This window comes from Myxine glutinosa, chromosome 3 (genome assembly GCF_964187855.1).
Source record: "Myxine glutinosa chromosome 3, kmMyxGlut1.1, whole genome shotgun sequence".
NCBI classification, from domain to species: domain Eukaryota; kingdom Metazoa; phylum Chordata; class Myxini; order Myxiniformes; family Myxinidae; genus Myxine; species Myxine glutinosa.
In genome coordinates this window covers 58,214,002-58,233,405 of record NC_136263.1, presented here as the reverse complement: position 1 = coordinate 58,233,405, position 19,404 = coordinate 58,214,002, and the positions used below count along the sequence as shown (strand labels likewise).

Sequence of the window (19,404 nt, the reverse complement as noted above, 5' to 3'; positions counted from 1 at the left end):
CAACAGAAACCACGCCCCTCTTTGGAAAATATGCTACTCCCTCGAAAAACATGTGCCACCAACAGAAACCACGCCCTGCCTTTGCAAACCACGCCCATCCCTTTGGAAAACACACTCTGCCCACAGAAACTTCGCCCCTCCCTTTGTAAACCACGCCCCTCCCTTTGGAGAACACGCTCCTCCCTTTGGAGAACACGCTCCTCCTTCAGAAAGTCAATGACCTCTTCGCAGGAAACAAAGATATAAATATTGCCAAAGGTTCCACTCAAAATAGAGCTCCAATATGGATCAATAGTGTCATGAAAACATAACGTAGGCTGGATTTAATGAAATGCAAATTAACTTTAAAAAGCAGCTTCTGATCATTTCAGATTTAATCATTTATTTGTGTAGTTTTTTTAAGTTATCAGCTCACTTGGCGCGACGTCCGTCCGTCAGTCCGTAAACACTTGCAACTTCTTTGCAAACGGTGATGGGATTATAACCAAACTTGGCACAAATGACATTTGGTATGTTGCAACTCAAGTTTGTTCACGGCATTAAAAAAAAATCGGGCTCTAAGCGTCGAAGGATTACCCAAAATTTTTGGGATTACCTCCCAAAATAGGGGGTATTTTTTTGTTTGTTTGTTCAAAGTCTTATGATTACATTGGTATGAATCTACATTCTGCCCTGTTTTCTAGCAACCATTGAAATTGGTTTAAAATACCGTGGTACTGGTTAAAATACCTTTAGTCGGTGTAGTATACTGCTTTATTGTTTTTTGTCCCAGTCTTTCACCCCATACTTCCTTGTTTAAAATCTCAACTAAGAAGAAAAAAAAATTTTTTCCCCTTCTCTGCTCTAATTCGTTTATTCGTTGTTCTTATTTGTTCGTTCGTTCTTCGACCACGTTGTTCGTGATCACTTGATCACGTTGTTAAAATGTTAAAACTTTCCCCTGAAGAACTGTATTCTGTCGTATATTATAACACCTTTTTCTTCTTCTTCTATAAAAGAATGCTTTTGACTTACTCACCAAATCTATTCATTCCAAAAAAAAATTCCATCTCTTACACTGCCTCTTTCATACATTCCCTAAACTCTCCTTCTCTCCACTCCCCTCCAGCATCCTCAAACGTCTTCTCCCACCCCCCCCCCTTCCCACGCCTCCTCCCCCCAAGCCCTCTCCCTCACACACATCTCCCTGCTCTCAAATGTTGTGTTTGTGTGCTTCCCCTTCTCTCCCCATCTTGTCTTCCGCTCCCTCTTTTTATATATTTTGTTTGTCTGGTTGATTTGATTGTGAAATAAATGTTAGCTCTTTCACGAGCCTCGATTCAGTATACAAAAAAAAAGAAGAAAAAAAAGTGAGCATCCAGGCCCCTATTTTGTTATGAAAATCATATTCTGGAGTGTGTCCCATTACCAACTAGAACGGAACTCAGTAGAGAGCATACCTCCACCTGGATGGCCATATCGCTCAATGGTGAAGAATCACTTTAAACATTCTACTAGCCGGATCCGGATCTTCACCAAAATTGAATCGATTCTTCCTTGTCACACACACAACCTGTCCAACAAATTTCGTCTAAATCCGTCCATAACTTTTTGAAATATCCTGCTATGTATCGTTTTTGGCTCGATCTCCCAATGGTGAAGAATTACTTTTAAAATTCTAGTAGCCGGATCCGGATATTCACCAAAATCTAATCATTTCGTCCTTGTCACATACGCTACCTCTCTGCTAAATTTCGTCCGAATCCGTCCACAACTTTTTGAGATATTTTGTTCAGAGTCAAATGGACAGACAAACGGACAGACAAACAGACAGGGGTGAAAACATAACCTCCATCCACCTTTGGTGGTGGAGATGATCAGCCAGTTAACGCTTGCCAATCCAGCCGTTCCTTTATAGTTTATCAATTGTGTCGTTGGAGTGCTTTCTTGAGTGTTTAAGATACTCGGGGAGCACTCCATGAGCTGATTGGTGATGGAACACACCTGATGTGCTGCCAAGGCAATTTCTTGGCAAGGGTTACATTGGGTGGTTTGCCATTGCCTTTCCAGCAGTAGTTACGTTATGAATTTAGAAATTGTTCAGGGTGCCAGTGAGGGCTCGCCTACTCTTTGCGAAGGACACCGTGGGATCTTTAACGTCCACCAACTAATGCTAGCAGACAGGATTCCCAGTTTAACATCCATCAGAGGGTCGGCACACACATTGATGAACCACCCTGCCTGTGAAGCACTAGGATGGCAGTTTATAGCTGGGTCGGGATTCAAACCCAGGCTCGACAGCTCAGGGGTGAGAGTGCGTACCCCTTGGTAATCCTGCCATCCCCCCAAAATTGCTTTATACCGTGTACCCCTCCCCCCTCCCTCCCCTTCTCCCTCTCCCTTCCACAGATCTACCGACGTCCCTCTTCTCTACTGTTGTTGTGATTGTGTGCTCCCCCCCCCCCCCCCCTCCCTGCTTGTCTCCCACTCCCTTTGTTGTATGTTTTATGTGTCCGTGCATGTTTTCGTGGTTAATGTGTTAGCCCTTACAACAAGCCTCGACTCTGTACACAAAACATAAGGGCAACACCCCTGGCAGAATAAGCAGAATAGAGCCCTGACTGAAGATATTTTAAACCAATCTATATAATAATAGCGTAAGGACTCGACTTTGTTATCCCTTTTACGCCGCACCCAGTGACCCGATGCCCATGGCACGAATGGATTTACGATCTACGAACCGCGCTCTTTGTTTATCACGTACAGCCATACTCGAAAAATCTGAATTAGCCGACGTTGGGGCCAAAAGCATCCGATTAACTGCCGATACGACGCCATCTTACGACGCCATCGTATTGGCGTCTGCTGGGCGAAGGCGAAGCAAGCCGTCCGCTGATTGGACAATCCAGAGCATGCATTTGTGCCGGTGTCGGCGATCGTTGTTCATATACGCACTCTTCATTCTCATCTTTTTTCCTAACTCTTACTCGGACAAGCAAATCCCCTATGCCATCCATAATGGTACACTCTATTCATACACCACATCCTCCCTTCCGTGGATGTTCCACGGGTTTCGGCTAGTTTCAATGGTTGCTAGAAGACAGGGCAGCACGTAGAATCATACTAACATAATCATAAGACTTTAAACAAACAAAGAAAAAATACCGATTTTGGGAGGCAACCTCCCCTCCGCCAATCCCCTCCCCTCCCCCAAACCCCCATCGAAATTGCGTGTGTAGTTTCTGAGAAGAAAGCAAATACCCATTTTGGGGGGCAACCCCCCCCTTCTCCCGTAGAACCCCAAAGGGGCAGATTTTTTAATGCCGTGAACATAATTTGGTACATCATAGATGGTGAAAGTTGTGGTGAAGTTTCATCGAAATCGTGTGTGTAGTTTCTGAGAAGAAAGCAAATATCTATTTTGGGGGGCAACCCCCCCTTCTCCCGTAGAACCCCAAAGGGGCAGATTTTTTTAATGCCCTGAACAAACTTTGGTACATCACGGGTGATGAAGGTTGTGGTCAAGTTTCATCGAAATATTTTGTGTAGTTTCAGAGGAAAAAGGAAATTCCTATTTTGGGGGGTCAAACCTGGATCCACTTTTCCCCCCGTAAACGCCTTTAGACCCCGATTTTTTAAATGCCGTGAACAAACTTTAGTCACAACACAACAAATATAATTTGTGCCAAAATTGGTCGCAATCCCATCAGCAGTTTCAGAGAAAAAGTTTCAATTGTTTAGGGACTGGCGGACTGAAGGACGGACTGACGGACTGACTGACTAACTGACGGACTGACTGACTGACGGACAGACGGAAAAACTGACGGACGGACTGAATGACGGACTGACTGACGGACTGAAGAAGTTTCAAGTGTTTATGGATGGACGGACAGACGGACTGAATGACAGACGGACTGAATGACAGACGGACTGAATGACGGACGGATTGACTGACGGACGGATTGACGGATGGACTGACAGATGGACTGACGGATGGACTGACTGGCGGACGAATTGACGGACGGACTGATGGACGGACTGACTGATGCACTGACTGACGGATGGACTGACTGACGGATGGACTGACTGACGGATGGACTGACTGACGGATGGACTGACTGACAGACTGACGGACTGAAGAAGTTTCAAGTGTTTACGGATGGACGGACAGACGGACGGACGGACTGACGGACTGATGGATGGACTGACGGTCTGACTGACGGACTGAAGAAGTTTCAAGTGTTTACGGACGGACGGACAGACGGACAGATGGACGGCGACGCGCCATCGCATAAGCTAAAAAAAAAATCATATAAGTGATTGTTAATTTAAAGACCTAAAGGTCACCCACCAATTTCCCCTCCAGGGCTTCAAGCAAGCGGTGTCCACCATCTCTTGTCATCCTTTATCCTTCATTCTCTTGCTTATTCTGTCTGCCTGCTACTCCCATAGCCCCATTGTCAGGACAAACCCTCTGCCACCTCGCTCTTCCATGAACTTTGATCTTCGCAAGCAAAAAAAAAGTCCAAGCCTTTTTCATCGAGAAATAAGTAAATGAAAATTCATAAGCAGGTGGCAAGAGTGATGTAAGTTTAGGTGAAGTAGCGTACTGGTCGTGTAAAAATTCCATAACTCGGGACTCGTTGACTCAAACACCAAGACGATCGCAAACAGTGCGTGACCTCCATACCCCAGTACAGAATCCTGGTTTCATTCCGCTTGGTTCGTAAGACGGATGTCGGAACAAAAATCTTATTGAACTTTTCCTTTGGATCCATTGCAGTTTATCGCGCGGACCTGAGCGAAGGCAGTGTCCTCTATTAGCGTTCTTTCGACCCGTATCGGTCTGTAAATCCATCGCTTTAACAAAGATTAATACGTGAGGGTCATCCCAAAATTCCAGGCACCCCGCTTGTAAATTTTCAAGTAGAAGTTCAAGGTTATCACAACGTTACGTGTATCTCACATACAAACCTGTGGCTGCGATCTCGTTACCTCCGCCACCGAAGGTGGATGGAGGTTATGTTTTCACCCCTGTCTGTCTGTCTGTTTGTCTGTCTGTTTGTCTGTCTGTCTCTGTCTATCTGTCTCTGTCTGTCTGTCTGTCTGTGAACAAGATATCTCAAAAGGTTGTGGAAGGATTTGGACGAAACTTGTCGGACAGGTTGTGTGTGTGACAAGGAAGAATCGATTCGATTTTGGTGAAGATCTGAATATGGATTTGGATATGAGAATTATTTAATTTTTGAAGTGATTCTTCACCATTGCGAGATAGGGCCAAAAACTATATATAGCAGGATATCTCAAAAAGTTGTGGAAGGATTTGGACGAAACTTGGTGGAGAGGGTGTGTGTGTGACAATAACTAATTGATTCGATTTTGGTGAAGATCTGAATATGGATTCGGATACGAGAATTATTTAATTTGAAGTGATTCTTCACCATTGAGAGATCGAGCAAAAAGCGATAAATAACATGATATTTGAAAAAGTTGTGGATGACTTATGACTGAACTTGGGGGATGAGTTGGTTAGGTGACAAGAACAAGTCGATTAGATTTTGCTTCAGGTCCGGATCCAGAACAGTGGGTGGGATACAAAACGGAAAGTCTGAGATCGCGAGTTCTAAGGAAGGCCGATGGTGGGATTTCTTAGGACTTTCGATAGCAGAATCTCTCACAAGATCAATGTTCCCTTCAAATTTGGTAACACTTGGTGGGCAGCCACTGTTGCCTTTATTTAGATTTTTCATGCTTCCATGTGCTTGGAAGTGCTCCACAAACTGCTCATTGCTCCCTCCCATTGGAAGGTCCATTACGGGTGTGAACATTGTAATACTGACGGTATGGTCAGCACACCTGCATGTAGGATTTGATCGGAAAGCGAGATTTCCGGATTAAACGGGGTCTGATTAACGAGGGTTGCCTGTACTTGTTAGAAATGTCATACCACCACCACCACCATAACCTCCAAGAGAGAAGGGTAAAGCATGAGAAACGAAAGAATATCAGGCTGCTCAAATAATCAATTTTTTTAACATCCTGCATGTGTGTGTGTGTGTATATAATATATATATATATATATATATATATATATATATATATATATATATATATATATATATATACAGTGGAACCTTGATTTACGACTTTAATTCGTTCTGTGACCGAGCTCGTAACTCAAATTGCTCGTATCTCAAATCAAATTTCCCCATTGAAATGCATTGAAATGCTATTAATCCGTTCCAGCCCGCCAAAAACCACACCAATTTTTTTTTTAATATACAGTATATCTAAAAATATCTCGCGCTTTATATTTCACCTGTATGCAGCATACAAGTTGGCAGGATGGCCTGGACTGGAGGTACGCACACTTGACTCTAAAGTCTAAACTGTCCAGCCTGGGTTTGAATCCCGACCCAGCTATAACCTGTCATGGGTGAATCACAGGCAGGGTGATTCATCAATGGGTGTACCGCTAAACTGGGCGCCCCGTTTGCGTCCCATTAGTTGTTGGATGTTAAGGATCTCACCGTGTTTTCCACAAAGAGAAGGCGAGCTATCGCCGGCACTCTGAACAAGTTGACGGCAGAGATACTGTACTTGCACGGCATGATAACCACGTGTCGCACGATCTCTTGTCATGGTCCACAAGATTATCACAGAGAGGTGCAGCTTCCAGCGTTTCGAGATCTGATCCAGGCCTATCCAACGAGACCGGTCCCAGCGTTCTAGGCCCGGTGGTTGTCTCAGACGGACCCGACAACGGCAGTGTTCGTTTTAACTCGATTCGATTCGAGCGCCGACGTGCCGGCGAACAAAACCGGTCATATCTTTTGAACGCGTGGCTCGATTTTTATAAAATAAACTTTTTCTTGAAGGTCTGAACCGTGCGCTCAAAACGATACCGAGTTTGACCCTGAGAGAGCCGTTTTGCGCCGGCAAAGGCGCCTTGTGTGACGTGAGGACCACGTCGTGCTGCATAGATTATCATAAATTATCATATCATTATCGGCGGCGTTATATATCATTAGCGCTATACGACAGAGATACTGTACTTGAACGGTAAGATAACCACGTGACCGGGTGGCGAAAGCTCGTAACTCGGATCTCGGCTCGCATCTCAAAGCAATAAACTGCCAGAGTGACGGCTCGTATCTCGAAAAACTCGTAAGTTGGGGCACTCGTAAGTCGAGGTTCCACTGTATATATATATATATATATATATATATATATATATATATATATATATATATATATATATATATATATATATATATATATATATATATATATATATATATGTTAGCCATTAGGGTTTAAACCCCATGACTCAATTGATCATAACATCTGAAATTATATATCGTGCTTCTGAAAACTGATTTGAACTCAGCTGCAGGCAGAGGCGGGGGGACAAAATGTGCGAGACTCGAGGTACAGGGTGGATCCTTAGCCCAATAAACAAGTCCTTGAATGTATGTGCCAGACAGTAGATAATATGCTCACCGCCCACGTACAGGGAAAACATGTTGCCAAACGCCTTCTTCACAAAGGAATAATTAATTATATATCTTTGTAGTTTCTAGTATGTCTCCTAAATCAAGGATGTAACCAACCTTGGAAAGAAATATAGACATTACATATCCTTGATTGTTATTGTATTCAGCATGTGTATCCAATCATTCATCTACCATTTAGCCTAGTGTATGAGAATATTTTCTTCGGCCTGCGCTCGGGTCTGATATGTTTAGATAAAGAGCCAAAAGGCTCAGCCTATCCTATGCTTACATCTTTTTGTCTAAGTTTGGCCTTCTTCAGGAAGGACGAGGGAAGGTGGGTCTTTATGGCCCAGGTTTTGCTATGTCTTTAGCGCAGATTCTTGTCTGATATTTTGCTATAAATGAAATGCCTTTTTACTTATTTTGCAGCGAGTGCCTTGAGAAATTGCCCGCTGCATGTCAGGCGGTGCATTCTCGAGCCTTGCTCCACACTGTGTGTTTGTAATCGATTCCATTAAACATTGTTGCTCTGATCGTCTTCTTCTTCCTTCCCTTGAGGTCTTCGACCGACAATTTTGGTGTCAGGAGTGGGATCATCCAAGTGTGCAGATGAGGTGGACCCTCACGTTCCAGGTCGGGAAGGAGGCCTGCCGGCATCAAATTTGGGTAAGCATTTTTGCACATCGAAATTGAAGCCTCCTGCCTTACTTTGGACGTGTGGACCTCTGTCGGCTGTACTACCTGGCTTGCATTCCGAACCATATTTAGTTTAAACCAGAGCAGCAGTGGGTAACGAATCGATTATACAGGGCGCCCGAGATAAGGAGGGATATCCCTCAGGTAAGCTTCCTGCGTGGGAAGCAGGTAGACCCATATGTGGGAGATAGATAATAGGTGTTAAGTTACTCCGGCGTGAGAACTGCGTTTAAGGCTAGAGATCGGGGGGCGACCCGATCTTAGGACTACCAGGAGGGATTAACCCAAGAAGGTAGGAAGAATGGGTAATAAGGTAGGAAAGGAGGGAGAGCCGTTGAAGAACACTCCAGCGTTTTACATGAAAAGAGATTATGGGTATGCTGCTTTGCAACCGAGCAAGGCATGGACTATATTGACCGAGGGTTTGAATACGCCTTGGCCAGAGGAAGGGTCATTTGCAATAGACAGGTTAGATGTGCTATATGGGGCTTTAGATGCCCTAGAGAAGAAGAAGAAGAGACTCCCACCTGATTCATGGAAGGTCTATAGTTGGTGGAAGGTGGAGGCCTTGAAGAGACAGGCAGCCTCCAGACAAGCGAGTTTGCGAGGAGAGTTGGGCAAATACCAGGATGAGCGCAAACAGGGTCCAAAAAAGCAGGGTAAACAGATGAAGGCGCTCGCAGCGCAGACAAGTCAGAGGCTAATGGTAGCCCGGATTAATTCCGATGAGAAGGAACAGGATGAGGAAGATGAAATCCCTGTTTCCTACCCCCCCCCCCCCCCCCCCCATGGTCCAGTCCCAGGATCTAAGGCACGTACCCGACATCAGGGCGCTATAGGGGAAACAAATGGGAGACCCCCTAAAGTTCAAAAGACCCCACAACCATCAGCCCCTCAAGTCGAGGACGATGGAGATAGCGGCACAGACACCCCGGGGTTTCCACCCCCGATTGGTCCAGGTCAGAAAGTTTACCCTTCACTAGTGGAGTATCGGGCACCAGTGCAACGTGCGATAGAAACAAAGGGAGTGTTCCCCATGCGATGCGTGGGAATAGACGCAAACGGCGTGGTAGTAAGGGAACGTGTGCCTTGGAAAGAATCTGATTTAACGGCCATGCAAAAGAGGGTTCAGGAAATGTTGATCGACCAACCTTTGGATATAGTAATATTGCTCCGTCACTGGATTACAGAGGATGCCCCGGATTGGAGAGATATTTGTCATTTGGGAGCATCTATATTGCCACCAAAGGTATGGGTAAAGGCTAAAACCCTTTCATTATGGCCAATAGATGACCCCATGGCTCGGGTGCCACCCATGACCGGAAACGATTGGGACATTTTGAAAAATCATCTCCTGACCAACATTGGCAATGCGCTCGCGCCACCTGGAGGGCCAGATTGGGGAAAAATTGGGAACATAAAACAAAAAGCAGGAGAGACTATCGGCGACTATCGAGAGAGAATAGAAAAAGCGATAGCTCGATGGGGCGGGTTAGGATTAATCCAAGTCGAGGACCGACCCGCTCCCCTGGTGAACAATTACCTAGTAGAAGGGCTTCGGCCCGCATTAAAAAAACAAGTGCATGCCGTCCTTTTCGGTTGGAAAGGAATGGGGACCAATGAATTATGTACAAAACTCGAACAATGTCCGGGCTCCTCCTCGGAGGAAAAGAAGGAAATTAAAGAAGAAATGTTGCAGATGTTGGTAAGGGAAAAATTGGCCCAGTAACAAGCAACAAAAACAATGGGGAGCAAGAAGAAGAAACAAAAGGGGGCAAAAATAATGGGAAGTGACAGTGAGAGTGAGTCAAGTGATGACGAGACACTCGGTCCGGCACTGCAGGCAGCTGTGATGCAAGTACCCCGGGAACCACAAGGGCCTAGTGGGCCAGGGAATCAGACGTGGAGACAACCCCAACAACCCCAGTGGGCTGCTCCACCATGTTCTGTGCTAGGTCCCCCACCGGCCTATTGGTCACCACAAACACCCATGCCAGGATGGGCACCGCAATGGGGACCCTCCAATATGGGCCCCACCCCATGGGTTACCCCCAATTCGGGCATGCCATACGGGCCTTGTGCCCCAGTCCAACAAATGCCGAGGGGAGGGCAAGGGCGCCCACCTCCCTACAAAGGGGGGGCGAAGGCCAAACCAACAGGGGGGTCCAGGACAGGGACCCCCAGGGAGAGGGGAATGTTTTGAATGTGGACAGATGGGCCACTGGAGACGGGATTGTCCAAATTATCCAAGGGGACCACGAAGACCCCAGGGACAGCAAGGGCCGTCATATGGAAACGCCTATTGACGGGACGAATGCGGGCCGCCAAAGGAATGTCCATTGATAACAATGACCCCAGATGAGGAACCGACCTTGACGTTAGATGTAAATGGACAACCACTAAAATTCTTAGTGGATACCGGTGCGACTCGCAGTTGTATCAATAAGGGACAACTACCTACTTTGAAACCGACACACAAAAGCGTCCAAATCCAGGGCGTTTCAGGAAAATTAGAAACTCTCCCCGTATCAAAAGAGGCCCGAGTAATGTTCGGACCGCTAGAAGCTAAGCATGCATTTCTCATGACCACTACTGCCCCAACTAATTTACTAGGACGGGATTTGCTGTGTCGATTAGGTTGTAACATTGCGTGCACCAAAGAAGGTGTATACGTCGACGTCAGAGAATCGAACCGCGATTTGTTAATGATGGCATTGCAGCGCGCCAGCCCCACCGTGTATTGGTGGCGGTTGGAGGAAGGGGCTCTAGCAACATGGACCCATGTGATTGACACGATTGGCGCGCAAACGCAAGAGGTTCGTGATTGGCTAGAAGAACACCACATAGCCACAAAATTGAAATATAATCCGCCGCATTGCACCGCATGTTATGACGCGACTGGGAGCGATGATTATTATTTAGACATGGTTGCGGCAGCTTTAGGGGAAACCTCTGATCTTCAATTATCACACATATGGATTGGCCGAGAGGGCATTGGGATTACGGTAACCTTGTCGCCACGCCAGAGATCAAAGGCTAAGTACCCCGAGGGGATGGTAGCGCATGTTACCCTTAGCACCGCCAGAGGATGGCCATCCGAGAGCATTGGATGGATGATGGACCGACTGCGGAAAACGCCAGTAAGGCGTCGATACAATGTTGAACACCGAACGGTCCATGTGTTGGACAACAATGAAGGGTTCATAATTAATTTGGCACCTCAGGACAGACGAGTTCGATTTGAGATGGTGGAACTGCCACCCAAAGCGGCACATATGGTCAGGGCGGTCCCCACGACTCCAGGGGACTCCAATGGATTGCTCGACACCGTCACCCCGTCACTATGGGCGCAACACGAGAATGAAGTAGGGCGCATTAGGGATGCACCCCCATTGGTGATTCCAATTAAAGAAGGGTTACCTTTACCACACATTCGGCAGTACCCACTTCGGCACGAGGCTGACGCAGGCATTTTTCCGGTGATAGAATCGCTCGTGCAGCAAGGAATAATATAATCGAAACCAACAGCCCATGTAACTCCCCCATTTTCCCAGTGCCAAAACCAATGACAGGAAAGTGGCGATTTGTGCAGGATTTGCGAGAGATTAATAAAATAATTCAGGGTATTCATCCGGTTGTACCAAATGCAGAAGTTTTGATGACTTCCATTCCGCCAGATGCTACACATTTTACAGTCATAGACTTGTGTTCCGCCTTCTTTTCAGTGCCAATAGCTCCAGAGTCCCAGTATCTCTTCGCTTTCACCTTCCGGGGGAGACAATTCACCTGGACAGTGCTTCCGCAGGGTTTCGCAGATAGCCCTACCTTGTTTTCACGAGCGCTGCACCGCGATCTCGCAGATGTCCAATTGGAAGGCGGCTCGGTGCTGTTGCAGTACATCGACGACTTATTAATCTGCTCTCCATCCCAGGCAGCCTGCGAGACGGATTCACTAGCGCTGTTAAATGCGCTAGCCGAGAAAGGCCACAAAGTAGGCCGGGAAAAATTGCAATTTGTGCGGGAAATAGTTACATACTTGGGACACGCGATTTCGCATGGGAGACGCGAGCTCAACGCGAGCCGGGTCACGGCCATCATGGAAACCCCGTTGCCTCGTACACAAAGGGAGGTGTTGCGATTTTTGGGAATGGCAGGGTATTGTCGTACATGGATAATTGACTATGCGTTACTAGCAAAACCTCTATATGAGGCGACGAAAAACGACCAGCCACGGATGGTGAACTGGACGGACAATCGAATACGCTGCTACGAAGGACTCATACGAGCCCTGGTAACGGCCCCAACCTTGGGCCTTCCCGATTATAAAAAGGCCTTCACACTTTTCACCCATGCAGTAGGGGGATTCGCACAATCCGTGTTAACTCAGACTCATGGAGATAGGGAACGTCCGGTAGCCTATTTCAGCAAAAAGCTTGATGCGGTAGAACAAGGCTTTCCGCTGTGTTTACAAGCCGTGGCGGCTGCCCGATACGCAGTTGAGCGGACGGCCGACATAGTAATGGGACATGCTGTCCTTTTACAGGTACCGCATTGCGTCCATACACTACTACAACAGCGAAACACACAGCATTTCACAGCCACTCGACTGATGCAATACGAAACGGCATTAATTATGGCACCCAACGTGACGGTGATGCGGTGTACCGTTCTTAACCCAGCGACACTTTTGCCAACAAAGGAGGAGGGAATCCCGCACGTTTGTACGGACGTGGTGCAGTTAATATCAACAGTAAGGCCTGACTTACAGGACACACCGCTACAGGAAGCCGATCACACCTATTACGTCGATGGTTCAGCCAAACGGGCTTGGGACGGATCCCTGTTATCTGGGTACGCAGTATGCTCGGATACGGAGACGGTCGAAAGCGGCCGCCTCCCGCCCACCTGGTCAGCACAACAAGCTGAACTGTACGCACTCACGAGAGCGTGCGAAGTAAGCGAGGAAAAAGCAGTGACAATTTATACAGACTCGGCATACGCACACGGAGTGGTCCACGACAAAGGGGCCATATGGAAAATGAGAGGGTTCCTCACTTCAGCGGGAGCACTCATTAAAAATGGGGACTTAGTGCGAAATCTGCTTCATAGTATTATGCTTCCACGTGAAATAGCTGTAGTTAAATGCCGAGGTCACCAGCGTACAGACGACGCTGTGGCCCGTGGAAACGCCCGAGCCGACGAAGCAGCAGCACAAGCGGCAAACCAACAGGTTGGGTATAATATGCCAGTAGTTACGCGCAAACAGGGCGCTAAAGCGACCGCCCAGACAGACGTTCCAACATCCGCACCTACAGAGTTCGATGTAATACAATTACAAGCCGCGGCCTCAAACATAGAACATCAAGATTGGATTAAATTGGGAGCTCAGCGCCCCGCGGAAGGACAAATGTGGACGATTAATGACAAACCCGTGGCACCGCGAGCTTTATTGCCATGGTTGGCATGCATGGCGCATCAAAATGGCCATGTGTGCCATAGGGGGGTGATGAGGCAGGTCACTTCCACCTGGGCAGCACCAGGCCTTTCAGCTGCGGTTACCATGGTCTGTCGCTCGTGCGCTATATGTCAACGGCATAATAGGGGGGCACCCCCCAGACGCCGCCACAACGTGGGTCACCCGGCTCCCGTCGGGCCGTTCTGTCATATCCAGTTCGATTTTTTTCAATTTACCGCCTTGTATGTCCTTTAAGCATGTATTGGTAGTGGTGGACATGTTCACCAAGTGGGTGGAGGCCTACCCATGCGTCAGGGCTGACGCTATAACGGTGGCCAAGTGCCTTTTGCGGCACTTTATATGTCGATTCGGTGTCCCGCAGAAAGTGTCATCCGATCAGGGCGGGCACTTCACAGGTGACGTCATTAAAGCCGTGTTAAAGGCCTTGGGAGTGATACAGTCATTCCACTGTGTTTACTACCCGCAATCGGCGGGACTTGTAGAACGAACGAATGGCACACTGAAAGGTAAGTTGGCAAAGATTTGCGACGAGACAGGCCTCAAGTGGCCGGAGGCCCTTCCGCTAGCGTTAATGAGCGTGCGCTCCACTCCAGGGCGCACCACTGGTCTCTCTCCGCACGAGATATTAATGGGTCGGCCCATGAGTTTGCCGGTATCGGCGCCAGTGGATATGGCAGCCCTTGAATTACCTATCATGGATGACATGCTTCTAAAGTTTTGCATAGGTCTATCCCATGTGGCGCGCAGCATACATGAACGTGTTCGGGAGGCCCTGCCGGAGCCAGCAAGCAAGCCTATCCACACCTTCGAGGCAGGAGATTACGTGCTGGTGAAGCATTTCACCCGTAAGACTGCGCTCGAACCAAGGTGGACGGGGCCATACCAAGTTCTTCTGATCACACCAACAGCGGTGTTTTGTGAGGGCAAGTCGTCCTGGGTACATGCCACACATTGTAAGTTGGCCATACCCACAAACACAGACACCTCAAACGCACCACCACAGATCGAGGATGCTGCACCACCGCCTGTTAGGGGTGGCAATCACACTTAGTTTAATATACCGCTTTGCCAGCACTGGGGACATGAGGGCATGGGCGAACACGGAGACATATGCATATGGCGACCAAACCATTAAGGTCTACCGGCAGAGAGTTATCTGGGGCCAGAGGCTAAAACAGGTGTCTGCAACAGGTGCATGGGATGCTAAGAGAGGTATTAGAGGACATTGGATTGACTTTAAATTGAAATGAAAATTGAAAGGGTGGATTAGGAAAATGAGTTTGTTCAAATAATCGTGGCATCTGTGGGATGCAACAATTTTGTGCCAGAATAGTGTATGGGAGCCGTCATCTGGGAAGCGTCGTTAAATGGCAGTAGGTTTAGACAGATATTGAAAGGGTTCGTGCAATGTCATTTTGGGGCTTATGGCTCGCCATTGTCTGTCTGCCAGTTATGGTGGGCAGAGGGAAGAGGGAGTGATACTGCTCTGGCCTTTTGCTCGGCAGAATTGAGTATTGCTGGTTTTACCCCTGTTCAAAATTGAGCTCTCGAGAGCTGATTAACATTAGGATGCATCTCTCAAGGGACCCCTGGGTGGTCTCGAGAGCTGAGGTGTGAAATATGATGACGTTGTCTTATGGACACTTTGTGAGTGGCTAGACACGTGCCTGAAAGGGGAAATTGTATTCATAACTCATGTGGGTTGTGTCTGAAGAAAAGGTTTAAAAGGAAGTGTGAAGAAGGTCGTGGAAAGTGCAAAGATGATTGGATTGGAAAGTCGAATCAGATGGATTATTTGTCAATGACAGGTGACTGCAGGAATTGATGAGAAAGTGGAGGAAAAGGGTTATAAAAAGTTAATGGAAAAGGCAGGAAATAAAGGAAAGTGGTTAGTTATGGACTGTTGTTTCGTGATAAGAAGGTGATACAAGGGGTTGGCTTGCACTGGGGGGGAATGGTTGGTAAATCATGTATTATTAGATGTAGGGAAGATGATTAAAAGGAAGGTATTTTCGGAAATTGGTGAAAGTAAATATGGCATTCGAATTTCCAGACACGACACAGGAAATGCGGCTATGAATAAGCCAACCATCTGAGAGATAAGGTAACTAAATGCCAATTGGTGGGACGGGGGGCTAGGAATTTGATCATGGTGTGTGTAAGAAAGTATTTTTCAGGATGGACAATGAAGAAACCGCCGTCGGAAGACCATGATCTTGACCATAGAGGCCGTCGACCTGAATGGGTCCTTCAACAAGGCAGATGTGACCGGCGCTTCAGAATTTTGTATTGATTTTTGTGATGACTGTGATACTTGTGTTGAAAATCCCTTGTGGGAACTGGCTGATGCCTGTATTGATGTTTGTGATGACTGTGATACTTGTGTGGTAAACCCCTTGCGTGTACTGGCTAACGCCTCTTATGTATTATGAATGATTGGCGAATAGATAGTCTCGCATTAGTAATGGAACGAATTGGAAACGAAACCCGAATTGCAGAACTACAATTGGAAAACGAATTAGTGCATATGCGACGATGGTGATGCAGAATCAAGTGGCTTTGGATATGTTGTTGGCAGAAAAGGAAGGAGTATGTGGGGTAATCGATGAACCTATTGATGCTTGGGATTCTGATAATGATTATTTTAGTTGGGATGATTATACCTGTGATTTAGAAAGTGTAGGTTCGTTTAAAAGCTATTGCTATTATGCCAGCAGTGAGGAGCGGATGGCAAACATGTATCCGGGATATCCGGGAGAACCACCCTCACCACCACTTACACCACCCAGCAATCACATGTACAAGGCTTGATGGCATTGGACGTCAATTGTTTGCCCTGATTCGCGAGGACCACGCCTGCATAAGGAGGGCCCCAAAACTGGCTGGCAACTGGGTCGCACCTACGCCGTGACGAGGGTGGATTCGGAATCTGGCCGGGCGGCAGCAATCTCTTAACCAGGCGCCGTCGTCGCGAATTATGGCTAACAATTTATGCGTTGAATGTTAGACGGCCAGTTAGGGCCGATATCTTTCTTTGAGCATGCGTGACGCTGTGTCGCGCCTGGCATGTGACTAATTGGGATGCTGACCACTGGGGTATACGGTGTCTTTCCAAGGAGTTGTCTTGTAAAGACAAAGGAAGGAACTGTTAGCCATTAGGGTTTAAACCCCATGACTCAATTGATCATAACATCTGAAATTATATATCGTGCTTCTGAAAACTGATTTGAACTCAGCTGCAGGCAGAGGCGGGGGGACAAAATGTGGTTTCGAGACTCGAGGTACAGGGTGGATCCTTAGCCCAATAAACAAGTCCTTGAATGTATGTGCCAGACAGTAGATAATATGCTCACCGCCCACGTACAGGGAAAACATGTTGCCAAACGCCTTCTTCACAAAGGGAATAATTAATTATATATCTTTGTAGTTTCTAGTATGTCTCCTAAATCAAGGATGTAACCAACCTTGGAAAGAAATATAGACATTACATATCCTTGATTGTTATTGTATTCAGCATGTGTATCCAATCATTCATCTACCATTTAGCCTAGTGTATGAGAATATTTTCTTCGGCCTGCGCTCGGGTCTGATATGTTTAGATAAAGAGCCAAAAAGGCTCAGCCTATCCTATGCTTACATCTTTTTGTCTAAGTTTGGCCTTCTTCAGGAAGGGACGAGGGAAGGTGGGTCTTTATGGCCCAGGTTTTGCTATGTCTTTAGCGCAGATTCTTGTCTGATATTTTGCTATAAATGAAATGCCTTTTTACTTATTTTGCAGCGAGTGCCTTGAGAAATTGCCCGCTGCATGTCAGGCGGTGCATTCTCGAGCCTTGCTCCACACTGTGTGTTTGTAATCGATTCCATTAAACATTGTTGCTCTGATCGTCTTCTTCTTCCTTCCCTTGAGGTCTTCGACCGACATATATATATATATATATATATATATATATATATATACACATATATATATATATATATATATATTTTATATATATATATATATATATATATATATATATATATATATATATATATATATATATATACATATATATTGCTGCGGTTTTGAGATTTGCACTTTGAAGTCATTAAAGGTTAAAGGTTTTCCCCCCATAGTTAGTCACACGAGCAACATATAGGCCCATTTGTAGTATAGTTATGTCTTAGTATGTGTAAGAATAGGCCATTTCCCCTCTTAGTACCTGCGTTGTGTAAAGACATGAGAATAGGCCCCCAATCATTTTGCTCCAACCTCCATTCTACCTCTATGGGCGAAATCCATCCTGCGCCCCATTTGGCTGTCCCCTAGTCGAGTTAACACGAGGCAGGGCCTCGAAAGGTGAAGGAGGGCAGCGGGGTCGGGGTGAGCGGCGTGGGGGGACGGTAAGAGCCACCAGCCAATCAGAGCTCGAGCGGCATGGCGTGAGAGGGCATGGTGAAGAGAGTCTGGTGAGTTCCAGAAGGTTCGCCGGGCGGGTCTATATAAGCCCATACGAAAAGCCCTCAAAAGGACTTACAAGCAGGACTTGCAGAGGATAAGCGCGTTGTAAAGGACTTGCAGAGAGGGAGCTTGATAAAAAGACTTACAAGGAGGACTTGGATAGGACTCGCAGAGCTGATTGCAGGCGGATTGCAGACTCGCAGGCGGAACGCAGAGAGAGAACGCGGAGAGGACCGGAGAACTTGCATCACTCGCCGTTGTTGAACTTTGACCCTCGCAATATAACGTACGCGCCAGGGGATAGAGGAAGAGGCATTGGCCGTACAAGTACGCGGGTGCAGCCAGACGCCCGGGTAACGCATATAGCGCATTTCGGCCACGCGAGTGAACGCGGCCATAACCACGAGTGAATAACTGCCAGCCGTGCCAAAGTCCGCACCCTACCGTTCGCCCCGTGATAACCTGCTCCGCTCAGGCGACACGCTACGAGCTCCTGCCTCCTCCTGCCTCCATCTCCACGGGACGTGCCGGGGACCGGAGAGAGCTGCACGAGAGCCATACCTGGACGCGCTGAACATCAATCATCCTGCCATCTGCAATCCCCGTGTTAGTGTGAGTGAGATGGGCCCGTAGTCCTTGGGGATTAAGTAAGACTGTTTAAGGATTGCTCTGTGTCTCTGCTTCTTCTACCATTGTATAGTGTAAATAAATTCTGTTCTTCCTTTCCCATTCGATCGCCTTTGTGATTTCTCCATTGGCTAAGCGTGGTACGAATAGAACCGCTTGAATCAGGTTCCACCATCTATAATGGCGCGGATCACGTGTACGCAACCGCTCGGCATATCACCAACACACGTGGTTCATGCGAGGCTTATTTCCTCGCTTCAGGGCAGCGCTAGTACTTAGGTAACAGCGAATTTGGTCCTGAAACCCTATTTAGCGCTGTCCGGAAGGGACGTAATAGGTCTCGGGTCGCTCCAGGTCAGTCAAGACAAGGGGACTAATCCCCCCTTGATAAGGGGAGAAGGCCCACGGCAGATCCACAACAATTGGTAGTCAGGAGTGGGGATTTGAAACCTGGGACAACATTTTTGTAGACAAAATTTTGGACACCAATTTTGCATATTGGCCGCAACAATTGGTGTCGGGGAGTGGAATTTGGAACCCTATCATTTTTATTTTTTTTGGACAAATTTGGCTCAAAATTATGAGCGGCCGAAATTTAGTCTAAATCCAAATTAAATTCATGCCATGGCTAGCCAAGGTGGTCGAATGCCGGTGGGAGTAGAAGATGAGGTATTTGAGGAAGAGGAATT

At 47.0% G+C, this 19,404-nt stretch overlaps 1 long non-coding RNA gene across 1 annotated transcript; it reads left to right on the top strand.

The window, feature by feature from the left end:
- Positions 1-7,806: 7,806 nt before the first annotated feature.
- Positions 7,807-15,305, top strand: LOC144891312 (uncharacterized). The gene is made up of 2 exons (XR_013622834.1): positions 7,807-8,141; positions 14,395-15,305. It is a non-coding gene; the product is annotated as an uncharacterized LOC144891312 (long non-coding RNA).
- The last annotated feature ends 4,099 nt before the right edge of the window (positions 15,306-19,404 follow it).